Raw genomic sequence first — 17,746 nt, 5'->3', positions numbered from 1 at the left:
CTGAACATCAGAGAGACGAGATCTGCTGTCAGACAGTACCTGTGATGGTGAGGATGAATGGATAAAAGTCTCTTGGGCTTTTTTTTGTCAGTTATTTCCAAGTTTTTCTTAGTTGTATCTGACAGTGTTATAAATCCATTCATCTTGTTAAAGCTTTTGTGGAAACTAACTTGTTAAAACTACCACTTAACTTTGATAAGTAAAAGGGTAGTAATGCTTTATAACAGCCTTTTATTTCAAAACATGATGCACTTTGTCAATTTTTGAATAATAATGACTTTGTGGTCTTGGATTTATGACTAATTCATCATATTCATTGACAGGTTATTGTATTTTGGAGGTGCAGAGATGCCCATGATATTCTGAGCTGTTGTAATTGATCAAAACTTAAAGGGAAAGAAAAAATATTCTTTTGATAAAATGCAATGTTAAAAAATATAGTCACCCTATGGTGACTGGTCCCTTTCTCTTTTTTTTTTTTTTTCACTTCTCTGCTTTTATTCTGCAAAGAAAGGGATAGTAGCAGCTTTTACTCTAAATGATTTTGAATTAGCCACATAATTCTTATGCAGAAACATTATTTAAAGAACAATTCTTTCCCCTCCCTAAATATACTAAAATTTCTATTACAAGGTATGTAAAATATTACACTATTTTAAATCTTATGTTTTACAAATTATACTAATCAAGTATTTTACTAGCATCAGATAAATATCAAGCACGTCCCATACTGCTGATAAGCCATGTTGAGAAACAAGTATCTCTCTGAACTTCTCATTGGTAAGCAGAGGCTGTAGGCAACATGGACTGAAGCGAAGAAAAAGCTTAGTATCCAAGCAGTTTTCTACCTGTAACCAGGCCTCCAACCAAGGTGGAAATCTCCTATACTTGGTGCCTTAATAAAGCTGATAAGCAGCTGCCAGGAGACCTGCCAGGCAGACCAGGGACAGCCAAGTAATGGCAACTATAGGCAAGGTTTTATTCACAATCTCAATAGGAATCTTGTAAAAGTCACTCTGCTGGTTTCTAGCCTACGGATGAATCACACCTCTGACAAAAGAATAACGAAAGAAAAACGTGGCCAGGCTACCACCACTGGCCTTCTCCAGAGAGGAAACAGTCGCAGGGGTAAAATTTCAATCTCCCTAGCTGATGATAATGATCCCAAGTCAATGGGAATTAAATTCAACTGACCGGCAAGTTCAATAACCTGCTGTCGAGCTTGAATATTGTTGCTGCACATATAAACCTGCCAGCTGGCATCCTTAGGGCCTAACTGAAATGCCCAAGCTGAGACAACATTAAATCCTTTCACAATCAAGGAGTCCAGGAATAATGAAGCCAAATATTCTGCATTGGATTCTGGGTATTGGTTTATCCTCATGTTATTGCTCACATCAATCAAGGATTTTACCCATAAGTAGATGTCTCAGGTCCCACAGGGAGATGTAATGTTCTCTATGTATGGCAACATATATTTACTTTTTTTTTTTTTTTTACCAAGCTAATACATTTATTTTTTTATTTTTATTTTTTTAACATCTTTATTGGAGTATAATTGCTTTACAATGGTGTGTTAGTTTCTGCTTTATAACAAAGTGAATCAGTTATACATATACATATGTTCCCATATCTCTTCCCTCTTGCGTTTCCCTCCCTCCCACCCTCCCTATCAAGTGTCCATCATCGGATGAATGGATAAAGAAGATGTGGCACATATATACAATGGAATATTACTCAGACATATTTACTTTTATTAGAGCATCTTCACGGTCAGTGACATCTACTACACGAGGAAAAAATTCAGAAGCAAACTTAGGATTTCTGCTTCCTATGACCACATGATAGCCACATCTAAAGAGTCGAATGGTCAGGGATTTAGCAAAATCTCCACTTCCAATTACACCTACAGAGACTTTCTTTGCACCTTTGTTACCACTTATGCCATTAGGCAAAAAAGTTTCGCTAAGGCTCTTGGGGCTTCCCATCATAGAGATCGATTCTATGAAAAGGACTCTTCCAAGATCACCACAGATATCCTGAGAATCTTGTTCAAACGCAGATTCTGATTCAGTAGGTCTGGAGAGAGGCCCGAGATTCTGCACTTCTGATAAGGTGGTGCCGAGGCTGCCTCGGGCCCCTCTTTGAACAGCAAAGCTCTCCGCGCCCTCCGCGGGGGGCAGAGGCGGGCCTCGCAGCTCCCCTCGCGCAGCGCCGACTCCCCCGGGGCCTCCCAGGGCTCTTCAGCCTAGGGACCCCGCCCCCGGCCCGCGGCTGGCAGCTTCCGCACCTCCGACTGGCCCCTTTCTGTAATGCCCCGTGTCAGTCTCTCCCTTCTTCCTGAGTCACATCAGAAAGCTAGATGACTGCATTTCAGAAGCGGTCCCCCTCAGAGGATGTGAAAAACGTACAGCCAGTAGGTTGGCTCAAGCAGTGGGAGGTAAAGGGTGCATTTGCAATGTAGTGATGAGGCAACAACAAACTTTATAGCAGATGAAATGACTACTTCATGGACATGCAATGGAAAAAAGTAATATTTAAGGGGGAAAGATAAAACAAGACAGAGAAAGCGACAGTATTAAAAGAATGGAATCAAGCACAAAGACAATTTCTGTGGCTGAAAAACTTGACAAGCAATTCAGGAAGTATCTGGAAAGTCCCATCCCTGGAAGCATTGTTCTATAGCTGTGTTCTCCTCTCTTGCTGCTGTGGTCATCAGTTTTAGAAAACAGTTCTTTGTGAATATTTTTATGTTTCTTTAAGGCCCAGGCTTTCTGACCTAAGAGCACTGGCAAGCTTGATTAAAGGTTGATTGCGGGCTTCCCTGGTGGCGCAGTGGTTAAGAATCTGCCTGCCAATGCAGGGGACATGCGTTCGAGCCCTGGTCTGGGAAGATCCCACATGCCGCGGAGCAGCTAAGCCCATGCGCCACAACTACTGAGCCCAAGAGCCACAACTACTGAAGCCAGTGTGCCTAGAGCCCGTGCTCTGCAACAAGGGAGGCCACTGCAGTGAGAGGCCCTCACACCGCAACAAGGAGTGGCCCCCACTAGCCGCAACTAGAGAGAGCCTGTGCACAGCAACAAAGACCCAACACAGCCAAAAATAAATAAATTAAATAAATAAATTTAAAAAAAAAATCTTAAAGGATGATTGCCTCAGAAGGTATATATTGGATATTGCTCCAAAGAGACTATGGGAATTAAACTCATCTGACACAGAGACATTTGCTCAAATTCCAGGACAGTAAAAATCTAGGTACCTTCCTAACACTCTCCCCAGAAAAGATTTTTTTATTCTTATTTTATTTCATTTTGTTTTTTGGCAACTCAAAGTAAAGGCCTTTCTTTCAATGAAGGGGAGGTTGGGCCCATAGACTTACTGTCCTCTATAAATTCTGAATCATGTTACATCAAGATTTTTGAGATGCAGGAACAAGTGAACATTTGGCTGACATTGTGCCCCTCCATGGGCTTCAGGGCTCCAGGAAATGGCACTAAGATTCTCTATGAGAAACAAACTGTTTTCTAGCCCAGAGATTACATGGTTTCTGTCAACACACACACACACACACACACACACACAGGCACGCACACTGTCACCTGCAGAGAAGTTCTATACTTGGTTCCTCACTCTGTATTGCCTATTTCACTGTTTCCTGGATTCTGATCCTCTAGGCCTCATCACCTGGACTTAGGATTCACCCTCCTGACCCAGGTCCACTGTGACCCCCAGCTTTAAATGCCCTGTTCTTCACCATGACCAGCCTAATCCCATGGTTACACATATCAGGCCTTTTCATCCTGCTTCTATGACCCAGAGTACCCTGATTCTAAACCCTGATTTTAACCAAATGCTCAGCACTTGCAAGATCTTATTATTAATAACAGATATATTATTATTATTGTCCATATGGCCAAGAAAGACACTAAGGCTTCCTGAATCTCAAAATTGAGATGTTAACACCTGCTGTTCTGTCCACGTTATAAGGCACTTGTGAAAATCACTTAAGATTTTTTGTGTAAAAATTGTAAACTGTGACACACTAACAAATAAGGCTCTCTTATAATGATTAATATCATCAGACTAAGTCTATAAATAGTTGCTTCAACATTGACATTCCTATTTGCTAATTTTTCTCATGCTTCATGTAATTAACTCGACTCCTAATTGATAAAAATGACAATACTGTAAATCAAAAACATGGAAAAGACAAATTATAAAATGATTCCAAAGGTGTTTGAGAAAAATATAAGAACTTCTTATATAATTTTTATTAATTCCTTATTTTTCTACAAATTTTTGATTCATATACTATATTTATATAGTAAGAAATGTATATAATTGTAAATGTCTGTGATTGCTCAACACTTTTCTTTCTTAAGAGGTGTATGATCAAAAATGTTTGCAGACCACACTGACTTAAAGAACTACAAAAATCTGACAATGGATGTTTTTATATATTACTGTTACATATATATGCTGCAATCAACTGTCTTAAAATATTTGTATCAATGACCAATACCTCTCATTTTAGGGATACCTTTATGGAGATAATCAGAAATAAGCTTGAAGAACTATGATTTAAAATGTTCATTGTGATGCTATTTATAATAACACTTGGAAAATGAAATAAACTTCTCAGATATAGCCATCACATAAATATATAAAATGAAGCAAAATGTTCGACATAAAGGAAATGGATAAATAAACAATGTTATATAGGTAGGTCAATAGAGTACACAGATTATTGAACTAAAATAAAATTTTGATTTTGATTTTAATAACTATTTTAAAGAGTATTTATGAACTTATGAGACTACTTGAAAAATATATAAGTAGAAAAGCAAAAACATGACTGAAAATGATTAGGTACATGCATGTATATATATATATATATATATATATATATATATATATATATATATACACACACACACATGTATACACACACACACAAAATACTGAAGGAAAATGTATCAGTGATATTATCAATAATAATGTTATTAAAATGTTTAGAAAACGTATATTTACTTTCTTATTGCCTTGTTTATCAAGTCATGAAATTATGAGTTCTCTGACAATCTCTGAATATGAATTGGCAAAATATTTATGTTCAGTGATATCTCAAAATGTTATCTATTGAAGTTGATGGATAGTTTCCCGATCTTCCAGAGTTTCTCAGGAAGATCAAGCCCTAGTACCAGTACTTGCTTGATAACACAGCCCTCCCTTCCCTAACACATTATTACTTTGCTGCTGGTGTATCCTGGGTACACTTCCCAAATAAACTCTTTGTTCTCAAATCCTTGTCTCAGGCTCTGCTTCTGGAAAAATCTAAAGTAAGATAAGGGATCAAAATTATAAGACACAAATACAGATGTTATATCTAGGGATTACTCCAGATTTTACTGAGACCTACCATTTCTCTCTAATATAAATTCTTTGACAGTTTTATTCAATAATTTATCATCTACATGAGCAGCAATACTTTGATCTACCACCTGCATGGATATTTTTAAAAATCCCTATGTCCATCCCTGTTCTCTTTCTTGAAATTTAAATCCACATATTCAATTTTCAACTAGACATTCATATGTTTACATATTTTCTACATTCATCTGAAACACATTATACTCAAAGTGAAATTTTTATCTCCATTTTCTCTGTAAGATGTCTTCCTCTCTTTGAACCTACTAACTCTCCTGTAAGTAAAGTGTTACTTTTATTTAAATATGTGCTATTTTTATCTTGCCTCATGTTTTATTAATCTCTTGCCTCTGTTTGTACAGGTCACTTAGGAGACATTAAAGGAGAAGCTGTTGTTTGTTCTCCACTTCCTGAAGAGGGGACCGTTAGAAGACATGCCACAGGGGAAGGGGGACTTCAGTGGAAAATCATATGGCTGTTGGTATTCCCTGGATCTTCTTGCCCTCAGAGTGTGCTAATACCTCTGTGGCTCCATGAAGACCTACAGATCACTGTCCTGCACAAGATGCAGAGGTTCTGGGTAGAAGAGGAGGACTTCATCCAGATTTAGCTCCCTAACTGGATAGGTTAAAACACCTACCCCCAACTAATTAGTCTGATGTTTGCCCCATATGCACATGCTGCTCCCAGCTTTGTCTACACTTGTCCTTGGTGCTCCTTGATGCTCTTCTCATCCTATAGAATAAAGCTCTCCATATATATCTGGTTGCTGTTCTCTGTCTGCTGTTGACCTTTCAAAAAATTCTTCCACTTTCCAGTTAACAGATGGTTTGCTTAAATGCTTGAATGTTGCTAGGTGTTTTTTAATTCATTTTTTAAAATTTCCCTTGTAATTCATATAAGATGACAGTATTAGAATACATGCCTAATCCATCAACTTAAAATCAGAAGTTTGCCATGTGCCTTATTTAACTTAATGCCATGACTAGCCAGTCACATGAGGTAGTAGACTAACAGGTATTCTAAACCAACCCTTTTTTTTTTTACCCCTTCTTAAATTCAAGCCATGAATTTCTCAATACTTGTGGAATCCATTTATCCTCTTTCATTTCTGGTATACTACTGTAATCTAATTATTCATGTCCCACCTAAATTCTTGTAGTATGTTACTAAATAGTTTCTCTCTTAAAATGTTGTTCTTCTTACAGCCATCTTTCACATTACAATTAGAGTGATCTGTCTAAATGCCATTTTCCTGTTCAAAATCATTTGATAACTGTCAACTATATTCTCCAAATTAGTTCACAAGACACTTAACTAAGAATCTTCTTGTTTGCCTGTTAAAGTTGTAAATTCCTGTCCTTCAACTCAGACTTAAAATCTTTGAGAGTAGATAATGGGAATTTATATTTTTAAATTTTTATTTATTTATTTATTTATGGCTGTGTTGGGTCTTCGTCTCTGCGAGGGCTTTCTCCAGCTGCGGCAAGCGGGGGCCACCCTTCATCGCGGTGCGCGGGCCTCTCACTATCGCGGCCTCTCTTGTTGTGGAGCACAGGCTCCAGATGTGCAGGCTCAGCAATTGTGGCTCACGGGCCTAGTTGCTCCGCGGCATGTGGGATCTTCCCAGACCAGGGCTCGAACCCGTGTCCCCTGCATTGGCCGGCAGATTCTCAACCACTGCGCCACCAGGGAAGCCCAGAATTTATATTTTTAATAGACAGCCCAGGCAATTCTTACCCATGCTAAAAGTTTCAGAACCACTGATACATTCCTATATAGTATGTATGACATAAAAGCTATCCATGAATTGTTCCCTACCAACATATTCAGGCTTCCTTCTTGTTAGTTCCCACCCCCCTGGGTGACATTCTAAACTGGCCTCTGTACAAGGAGGGCAAGGAGATACCAAAGAAAGAGGCAGACCACTCCAGATTGGTAGGTGGCAATTTAATGAGCAAGGGGAACTTACATACTTGTGTTGAGCAGTTTCAGGATGAGTAGATCTCCACACCCATCTGTCAGAATCTTAAATGCTCATACAGAGGCCTTAACAGGGTTTGGTCATGTATTATACTGTCCTAATTAGGGACCTAATTAAACTTAAAAGTTTTTGCACAGCAAAGGAAACAATAAACAAAATGAAAAGACAACCTAAGAAGGGGAGAAAATATTTGCAAATGATGCTACCAACAAGGGATTAATTTCCAAAAATATTAACAGCTCATACAGCTCAATATCAAAAAAACAAACAACCCAATCAAAAAATGGACAGAAGACCTAAATAGACATTTCTCCAAGAAGACATACAGATGGCCAAAAGGCACATGAAAAGATGCTCAACATCGATAATTATTACATAAATACAAATCAAAACTACAGTGAGGTATCACCTCACACCAGTCAAATGGCCATCATCAAAAAGTCTACAAATAATAAATGCTGGAGAGGCTGTGGAGAAAAGGGAACCCTCCTACACTGTTGGTGGGAATGTAAATTGGTTCAGCCACTATGGCAAACAATATGGAAGTTCCTTAAAAAACTAGAAATAGAATTATCATATGAACCAGCAATCCCACTCCTGGTCTTATATCCCGAAAAGATGAAAACTCTAATTTGAAAAGATACATCACCCCAATGTTCATAGCAGCACTATTTACAAGAGCCAAGATGTGAAAGCCACCTAAATATCCATCGACAAACGAATGGATAAAGAAGATGTGGTACATATATAGAATGTAATAGAATATTACTCAGCCATAAAAAGAATGAAATAATACCATTTGCAGCAATATGGATGAACCTAGAGATTATCATACTAAGTGAAGTAAGTCATACAGAGAAAGACAAATATATGATAGCACTCATATGTGGAGTCTAAAAAACATGATACAAATGAACTTACTGACAAAACAGAAATAGACTCACAGACATAGAAAACAAACTAATGGTTACCAAAGGGGAGAGGGGGGGAAATAAATTAGGAGTTTGGGATTAACATATACATACTTTATACATAAAATATATAAATGACAAGGACCTACTCTATAGCACAGGGAACTACATTCAATATCCTTTAATAACCTATAATGGAAAAGAATCTGAAAAAGAATATATATATATATATATATATATATATATATATATATATATATATATATATTACATGGTCTAGATGATCCCAATGCCTTACTCTCTCAAGGCTGTGTCCTTGAAACAGTCCCTAGTGTGGGAATGGTGGGAAGAAGGTACACTCCAAGACAGTGGATAGATGAGGAGCCTCCTATTGCCTGGGTCCAGCTAGTGGGTCAACTGACAGTCACAGCATTTCGGTGACCTCCTCCAACAGTTGTTCACTCTTAGATCTGAAATTTATGTTACAGTATGATCTAGTAGCTTAAGGTAACCCCCGAAACCAACTTATGTCTCATTTCTATGACTGAGGTAATGCCAATCACTTTGCCTTGTGTGTGCTTCACCCATTTTCATCCAATCAACTCCCACTCAGCCTCTAGGACTCAGCCCGCCTGTCCCTCCAGAGGTCTTCTGAGGCCAGATTTCAGTGTTCTTCTTTCTGACTCCAGAACATAATATTATTTTACTAATTACACAAATTTTACTGTATACATTTGTATACATACAAATAATTATACTATATGCATTTTTTAAAGTTGCTCTTGCTTATTGAACTCCACTTCCCTACAAAACCTCCTTGTTGAATTCACAGTACTTAGCACATTTCCTAGAACAAGGTAGCATTCCATAAGTATTTGTGAATTCACCATTTAAACTAAATAGCCTATTATGAGCAATTTTATGAATGAATACACTTACTAAAATTCAAACTCAAATGATTTAATGTAGTTACATTACATTTTTTCTCTTTTCATTTTATAACAGGCAAGCAAATACACCTAATCACCATGGAGATCTCTAGTTAGATTGTGACTTCATTTCAGAGAACTGCCGTCATCACTTGAATGTGTTCAGTACACCTCTAAAAGACATATACTTGCTATTAACTTAGAAGCATTTGATCTCAGAAAATGCAAAGACTACTGTGAAAGTCATTTGTAAGAACTGTTCAAACTGCTCAAAACATATTTCAAGTATATTTGCTTTCATAAGACCTGTCAAACTCTAAATGGATTATATTTTACTTATTACAAGTATTTTTTCATAGTAGAAATATGACTGTCAAGGAGATTTTCTTGTAATTATTTTAATTTTATCTTATACACATAATGTTCTGAAGTGTCTGTGTACTTATATGTTATAGTAATAAAGCACACAATGTGATATGTACTACATATACATCTCAGGAAAAGCTATGCTTCTGAAGTAGGCCAATTATTCTATTCCCTGTGACTGAATATGACTCTGAAAACATTCTATGATTAGTTGTCCATTTCTTATTATGTGAAAATAGAAGACTAAACTTGGATCTAAGATGGAAAATACAACCCATAGGCTGAAATTTTATTATAACAAATATAAGATGCTTTAGTTTAATTGGTAATATGCCAACAAGTGTTTTCAGATAAACAACTAGGTACAAGTACTGGGGTATAAAAGTGAGTTAGATACAAAGGTGAAAATGAAAAGAAGCCCACGATTTGTGGAAAAGGTAAAGCTGAAAATGACTACAATACTATATGATTTATACTACCATTAAATTAAATGAGGGTGATACTTGCTGTAGAATGGATGAGCTAGAAAATTCTATTTTGCCTGAAATTCACTATGGGCAAGACCTGATAAAGTCATAGTCATCTCCAGATAAAGTCATATTTATTCAAGTTGTACCTTCTCTCCAAAATCAAATCCTTTTTGGCTGTATTAAGTGTTCCTATTTTTTCTAGGTTGAATTAAGTCTTCTTAATTTTTCCTAAGCTTTTCAAGTATCAGTTAGACCAAGGTATAGTAATTTTGTAATAGATTTTAGTTACAAGCCTGTCTCTTTCACCAGATAAAAGATTGGCTGGGTAATATCAGAGTATTATATATTGTGCATCCTCTATTTCCGTTACTTAGCACAGTATTAGGGTTTTTTCACAATGTTCTCAGAATAATTTCAAATCTTTAGGATTGGGAAATTAATAAAAGATTCCTAGTCTCCTAAAATTTTCTTACAATTATTGTCACAAGAAATTATAAATTACCGCAAAATCCGCAACACAGCATTGACTCTTGATTGTCTGAAGAACAAATTATACTCAGCGTTGAAACATAAGTTTTTAAAAAAATCCTACAACTAGCCAGAAATCATCTATGACGAAAACTTTATAAAGGTTTCCATTGAGTTTTTCACAGAAAAATTACAAATCTCCTAGGATGTGATTAGACAAAAGTAGAAATACCACTTCCGAAACTAAACTAGTTTATACAATTAAGTTCTAAGAAAAAGTAGAAGAAATTGTTATCCTGAAAAATATTTTTCTTATTATTATGTTTCATCACATATAAATTTTTTCCTTTTTGGAAATTATTTTTTAAGGAATAAATGTAGATGTCTATTTTTCTAAAATATCACATACAATTTATTTCAATTTTTCTCTTTTTATATCTATCCAAACTTTATCCTAAATTACTAAGACATTGTGAGAGTCACATTTGTTTATCTAAATATTAATGTTTTTGTTGTTAATGAATTCTCATTACCATTCTTATAATTTTAATAATCTTCTCAAGATCATAATGCAAAACTATTCATTTTAACTTACTCAGCCTACGTATTTATTGACATTTTACTTTCATACTGAATCCTTTATTTCTATTTATCCTATATTTGTATATATAATGCTTAAATTATATATCAAAACTTTTATTTATACCTATACCTTTGAAGCATAATGCATGTGGATGAACAAGTCAGATTAAAGAAAGCACTGTAAATGTACTGTCTTGATCATGTAAGAGTTAACAATTTCATATTGTTATATGTTATTTATGATATGTGCTTATTTACAGGGCATCAAAAATAAGCTTGACTACTCTCTAAAAACACAGTGGAAGGTAATAAAACATTTTCCACTAGATTCCGATTTTATCAGAATGTAAGCTATTTTAGAAAAAGGTCCTGATTAAAGCTCTTATATTAGATTGTTCAAGTATTCTTGCAAAAATTGTAATGCTGGTTTGTCACGGAGATTCTTATCTTTCAAGAGCCAAGAATGTTGATAACTGAATTCTTACTTAGAACCAAAAGCAAAAACTGGAAAACAAACTATGCAAGAAAAATTCTCTAACTATACATGGTATAAACAACCCTGAGGGATGGAAATTATCCTCTCTATATTCTAGTTGAATTATAAATAAAATTGTGTATCACAATATTTACAGTATCTTCAGCCAGATTCATTGCTTTTTTGTTTACACTACCTGAGCATTCTGTGTACGCTGTGTATATTTAAAACTGCATGTATTTGTACATATGACAGAACCCAATTTATTTGTTTAGTTCCTCAGCTGTGTTTTTGCATCATAATTACAAATAAGGTTTAATATTTAGCAAATTTGCTTAATAAATGTAAACACAAACAAAAAAAACCCTAAAGCTATACGACTGTATAGCAATTAAATTTCTGAATGTTAGCATTTGGTTTGAAAATTTCTTAAAGGAAGCATTAAAGAAATTTATAATTTACCAAATTATTTGATACATATGTTCTTATTTAGCGAAAGTTCCATATTGGTAACAGAAACATGTAGAAATGATCAATAATCATTTATGCTACAGCTCCATTTTGTCGGTTCATATTATTTTATACACTGTTGTGTTGCTAATGAGTGTGAAGGCAAGCGTTAAATGATTTAATTAAACCGAATTTTAAACTCCTACTTCTGTTTAATGCAACATCCGCCTATTTCAACTTAGAAAAAAATTTTTTCTATGATAGAGTTGTCCTTTATGTATGGATATAACATCACCATTGTAATTCTTGGTCAATACATCTTGACACTGATCTAAGACTTAGACTTCACTCCCTACACCATTCAAATACTCCTCAGGTTTCTATTTACAGTTCAAGAAAGTGACTGAGGTAACAGAAATCACTTGCTCACGTTGAAGTTTTCAAATTTTCCACTCGGAAAATCTTTGCGCACATCTTAATGTACTGTTGGAGGAAATTAATGTTCTCAATGCCTGCTAATTTATATATAAATTAACTAGTTTGGAAACTATCCTTTATGTAATGGTCTATCTCCACACCCCCTGGTCAATATTCTCCAGTTTCAGTGCACTTGGTTTACTCATCATGTCACCTCTCGTCAACTCCTTGTTACATTTTCATTCTCGTATACTCTTATCCAAAGCCCAATTTGCCAATAAGATCTTTTTTCTTTAAAAGGGAGAAAAAACTATTTTTATATCCTTATATATTCAAAATGGGTTTCAAATATAACATTGTTATGAAAGAATGCGTACAATTTGAAGCTTCATTTTATTTGTCTGCAAGATCAGCTTCTATTGATGACTCCTGCCTTTCCCTAGAGCTCTCTTCCCTCGTCCCATGGCACCAGATGCCTCTGGTGTTCTTGTTAACTCTGAGATTGTCTTTCTTGGTATTCCCTATTCTTCAATCCAAGCCAAGAACGGTTTCTATTCTAACTGTTACTATTTCAAGTCATTATTATGCCACTCCTGAATTACTACAATTCTTTCATGACTATTCTCTTTGTCTCTGGCATTTTCCCTCTCTGAAATCATATCCTCTTCGCAACTTTTCTTGTAACTGTGTGTATACCTTAGCTTAGCACTTATGACACGGTATTATAATTGCCAACTCACTTGCCTTTAATACATCTAGACAGTAAATTCATCAAAAGTGGGACTATCTTCTTCAACGCTATATTACTAGTTCATTGTAAAATGTGTGAAACATATTATATTATAAGCAAAAGGTATGTTTTTCAATAAATAGCTTCCTTGATCTGCTGTTTAAGTTGCCACCTTGTGTTTGTCAATGCTTTCACCATCACATTTCTCAGAATACCATAATTACCAATTGCTTCCACTGATTAATCAACCACAAACTTTTATCATGCACCACAGATTTTTGTACCTATCATCATAATGAACTTATTCTCCCAGAAACTGTTTATGTTGTAATGTCACTAGTAACTAATTCTCTCTATATTTCACTGTTAATATGCAGAGAGCAGAATAAATGGACATCTTCCTCAAACCAATTTCAACAAGCGCTGAGGTAGTACACATATTGGGTTATATTTCCCTCTAGGCTCTTAAACATAAAGAGATTGTCATTAATTAATTAACTAATTAATTCAAAATATAGTTATTGAAATCCTGCTATGGGATAAGAACTTACATAAGAGCTGAGGCTAGAGAAGTGGGTAAATGTAATCCCCATTAAAACTGGATTACAGTTAGAATATATGGATATAGGTCAAATAATTGAAGAAAAATACATCTTATAAAGAGGGAAGAGCAGGATGCACTGGGGGCATAAAAAAATGAGACTTAAACCAGTTTAGAAGATGGGAGGAAAGTAGAAAATCATGAAGCTGAGGAAATTAGTGAAAAGTGAAGACAATTATTTAAAGAAGCAAGATCTGAAGCTTAGAAACCTGAATGAAAGACTGGATAAGATGCAACTACTGGTGGATGGAATAAGAGAAAAGCATAATTGTGAGGGGGAGCATTAGAGCAAAGTCTTTCATTTGGGACAGGTTGTGTTTTGAGATGCTGGTGAAATACCCAATTGGTTAGTTCTAAGAAATAGTCAACTATAAGGACATGAGGCTCAAGAATTAGATGTGGACTGCAGAAATAGACGTGTGAGACTTCAATATAAGAAGACAACAGGCTACACGGGATTAAATGCCATTGTTCGTGGAAGGTTTAAAGAGTGAAAGTTCTAAGGCCTTGATTGTAGCATTGATGTTCCCTCAACATTAACCAAAAAGCAAAGGCAAAGAAGCCTATAAAGGAATGTGATACGCAGCCAGAGACAGATGGAAAGCCAGGTGAATAAAACTTCCCAGGACCAAAGGAAAGACAGGTTTAGAGAAGGAGGTCAACAGGTCTAATACTTTGGGGGTCAAATGTGTATGAAATAAAAATTGTCCACTGGATCCCTTGGCACAGATTTAATGAAACCTGTTTTGTTTAAATAAAGAGAATAAAAGCCAGAAAGTTATAAGTTGATTACACCTGGTTGAGGAAGGGGGAAAAAAGTAAATGTGAACATTTTTTGAAGACATGTGGCTGTTAAAAGGAGAATGGGAGAGACTGGAGCTTATGGGGATGCTGAGGAAAGTGCCAATAAAGGGAAACATGTGGAACACATAATTGGGAAAGAAGATAACTGAAATGCTTAGGTCACTTAAAAGACAGACTGGAATGAGTGTTACACTAGAATCAGGAGAAGAGAATCTTATTCCACCACAACCAATAAGCAGTAGGAAAGAATAGCTTTAATTACTGCAGGTTTGCATATGTAATGGCAGAAAATTGAAAACAAACCAACAAAATAAACTTTTCATATTTTTAGAATTTTCTATGGAAATATGGCAGCTAAATTATTCGCCATATTTTTGGAAAAGAATGCAATTAAGGTGGAAGGATCTGAGAATTTGAGAGGAGAAAGCAGGAGATAGTTGATAAGTTTAATAAGACTGTTGGAATGTGTGGAGATTATAGGTAATACCGCGGCGTAAATTCATAGAAGTTGCAAAAATTTCTTAATTAGCACTGAATAGGTCAATGATGAAGGTAGTTTTAGTCATGGTTTTGTTTTGTTAGTTCTTTACAATAGTAAGCAGTGGGTAAATTGAGATAACTGTTTAGGTGAACTAATGACTGCTGTGTTGTACTGTAAATTCTAAACTGGTTATTTTCTTTTATTCCTCTAAATTCTAAAGTAATACTTTTTCATCAGGGCTAATTACTCATAACCTTGCATTTTTAATTTTTCGGTTGAAAGCTATTTTACATAGGGTAAACATGTACATATATTGATTTCCACTGTGATGAGTTTCAACATATTCATTCAATTGTGTAAACCATACTGCTATCAAAATATAGAAAATGCCTATTGGCCTTGAAAGGCCCTTCATGGAACTTCTCTTTCCATCTCCTCCACAGGAGACTTCTACTGTGTGCATTTCTATCAAAATAGATTGGTTTGGCGGTGCTCCAGTGTTTCATAAAAATGGAATCTTACAGAATGTACTCATTTGTATTTGCTTCTTTCACTCCTTATGATGACTAGGATATTCATCCACATTACTTCATTGATCAGTAGTTTGTTTATATTCCTAAGTGGTACTACATTATAGGATTATACCACAATTTGTTTATCCATTCTTCGTTAGTTGACATTAGGGTAGTTTCCAATTACTGGCTATTACATGTAAAAATGCTGCAAATATACTTGTGCCTGCCTTTGGATTTCTCTTTTCATTTTTCTTGTGTAAATACTTAGGAGTGGAACTGCTAGGTCATAAAATTATTTTTAATTAAAGAAGGTGCCGCCAAAGTTTTTTTTCCAAAGTGATTGTACTATTTTAAGCTTCTGTCAGCAATGTATGGAGAGTTCCTGTTGTTCCACATTCTTATCAGACACGTGTATTTGTTGTCACTGTTTTTACCATTTTATTTGGGTTTTTGTCTTTCTTCTATTTTTGATTTACAGGATATCTGAATATCTTCATTTATTTTGGAAAGAAGTCCTTGTGTGTATATACATATACATATATATGTATAATATATACTAATATCATATAATAATAATAATTTATTTTGGAAAGAAACACTTGTGTATATATATATACACGCATACAATAATAGTAGTAGTAGTAATAATAATAATAATAATTATTATTATACTTCTAAGGCTTCCATAACAAAATACCACAGACTGGGTGGCTTAAACAACAGAAATTTGTCTCTCAAAATTCTGGAGGCTAGAAGGCCAAGTTCAAGGGGTCAGCAGTTTTGGTTTCTCCTTAGACCACTCTCCTTGCCCCCACCTTATCTCTACGTTCTCACATCGACTTTTCTCTAAGTACACACATCCCTCTCTCTCTCTCTTCTTATAAACATCCAGTCATATTGAATTAGGGCCTCACCCTTATATCCTTCTTTAACCTTTATTAACTCTTTAAAACCCCATCTCCAAATATATCAAATTGGGGGCTTACAGCTTCAACATATAAATTTTGGAAAGACAATCCAATATATACATAATGGCCTGATTGTGTGTGTGTGTACACACACACACACATATAAATAAATAAATATATGTGTGTGTGTGTGTGTGTCTGTGTGTGTGTGTATATATATATATATATATATAAATATTTCCCCATCTTGGTCTGTCAATTCATTTTCTTAAAAGTATCTTTCGATGGGCAGAAGATTTTAATTTTGAAGGAATCCAATTTGTGCTTTTTAAAAAATTGTATATTTTCTGGGTTCAATGTAAGAAATATTTGTCAAAAAAAAAAAAAAAAGAAATATTTGTCCACTTGGGACTTCCCTGGTGGTGCACTGGTTAAGAATCCACCTGCCAATGCAGGGGACCGGGTTCGATCCCTGGTCCAGGAAGATCCCACATGGCACGGAGCAACTAAGCCCGTGCGCCACAGCTACTGAGCCTGCACTCTAGAGCCGGTGAGCCACAAGTACCGAGCCCGTGTGCTGCAACTACTGAAGCCTGCATGCCTAGAGCCTGTGCTCCACAACAAGAGAAGCCACTGCAATGAGAAGCCTGCGTACCACAATGAAGAGTAGCCCCCGCTCGCCACAACTAGAGAGAAAAGCCCACGTGCAGGAAGACCCAACACAGCCAAAAAACAAAAAACAAAACATACAATTGCTCAAAAAAATAAAATAAAATAAAACTTTGTCCACTCAAAATCTGAGAAAATATTCTCCCATGTTTTCTTCTAGGAACTTTATATTTGTGTTTATATTTATCTCACTGATTCATCTCAAATTAATTTTTGATGTATGGAGAGAGATAAGTGACAAATTTCAACTTTTTTATATGTTTATAAGTTGTTCCAGCCATTTGTTTCAAAGACTTTCCATTTTCCTTTAGTTTTCTTTGAGGAGATTTTAAAAAATATTATTGACAATTTAAGTGTCTGTTCATATAAATATCTTCTGTACTTTTCTATCCTCATGTTCATACCACACTCTTTTGGTTAATGTGAAAATAGAGTAACTCACAATCAATTAGTGTATGTCTTTTTAATTGACTCTTCTTTTTAATGATCATTTGGCTATCCAATATTTTTTAAATGTAAGACATACTTTATTATTTATTTTAAAATTAATTTTATT

At 35.3% G+C, this 17,746-nt stretch overlaps 1 pseudogene; it reads right to left on the bottom strand.

Moving 5' to 3' along the window:
- Window positions 1–703: 703 nt before the first annotated feature.
- Window positions 704–12,539, bottom strand: LOC132373433 (metalloreductase STEAP2-like; annotated as a pseudogene).
- Window positions 12,540–17,746: the final 5,207 nt, after the last annotated feature.

The sequence above is a fragment of the Balaenoptera ricei genome, chromosome 1 (assembly GCF_028023285.1).
Source record: "Balaenoptera ricei isolate mBalRic1 chromosome 1, mBalRic1.hap2, whole genome shotgun sequence".
Lineage (NCBI taxonomy): Eukaryota > Metazoa > Chordata > Mammalia > Artiodactyla > Balaenopteridae > Balaenoptera > Balaenoptera ricei.
This window is presented reverse-complemented; position numbering and strand designations above follow the sequence as displayed.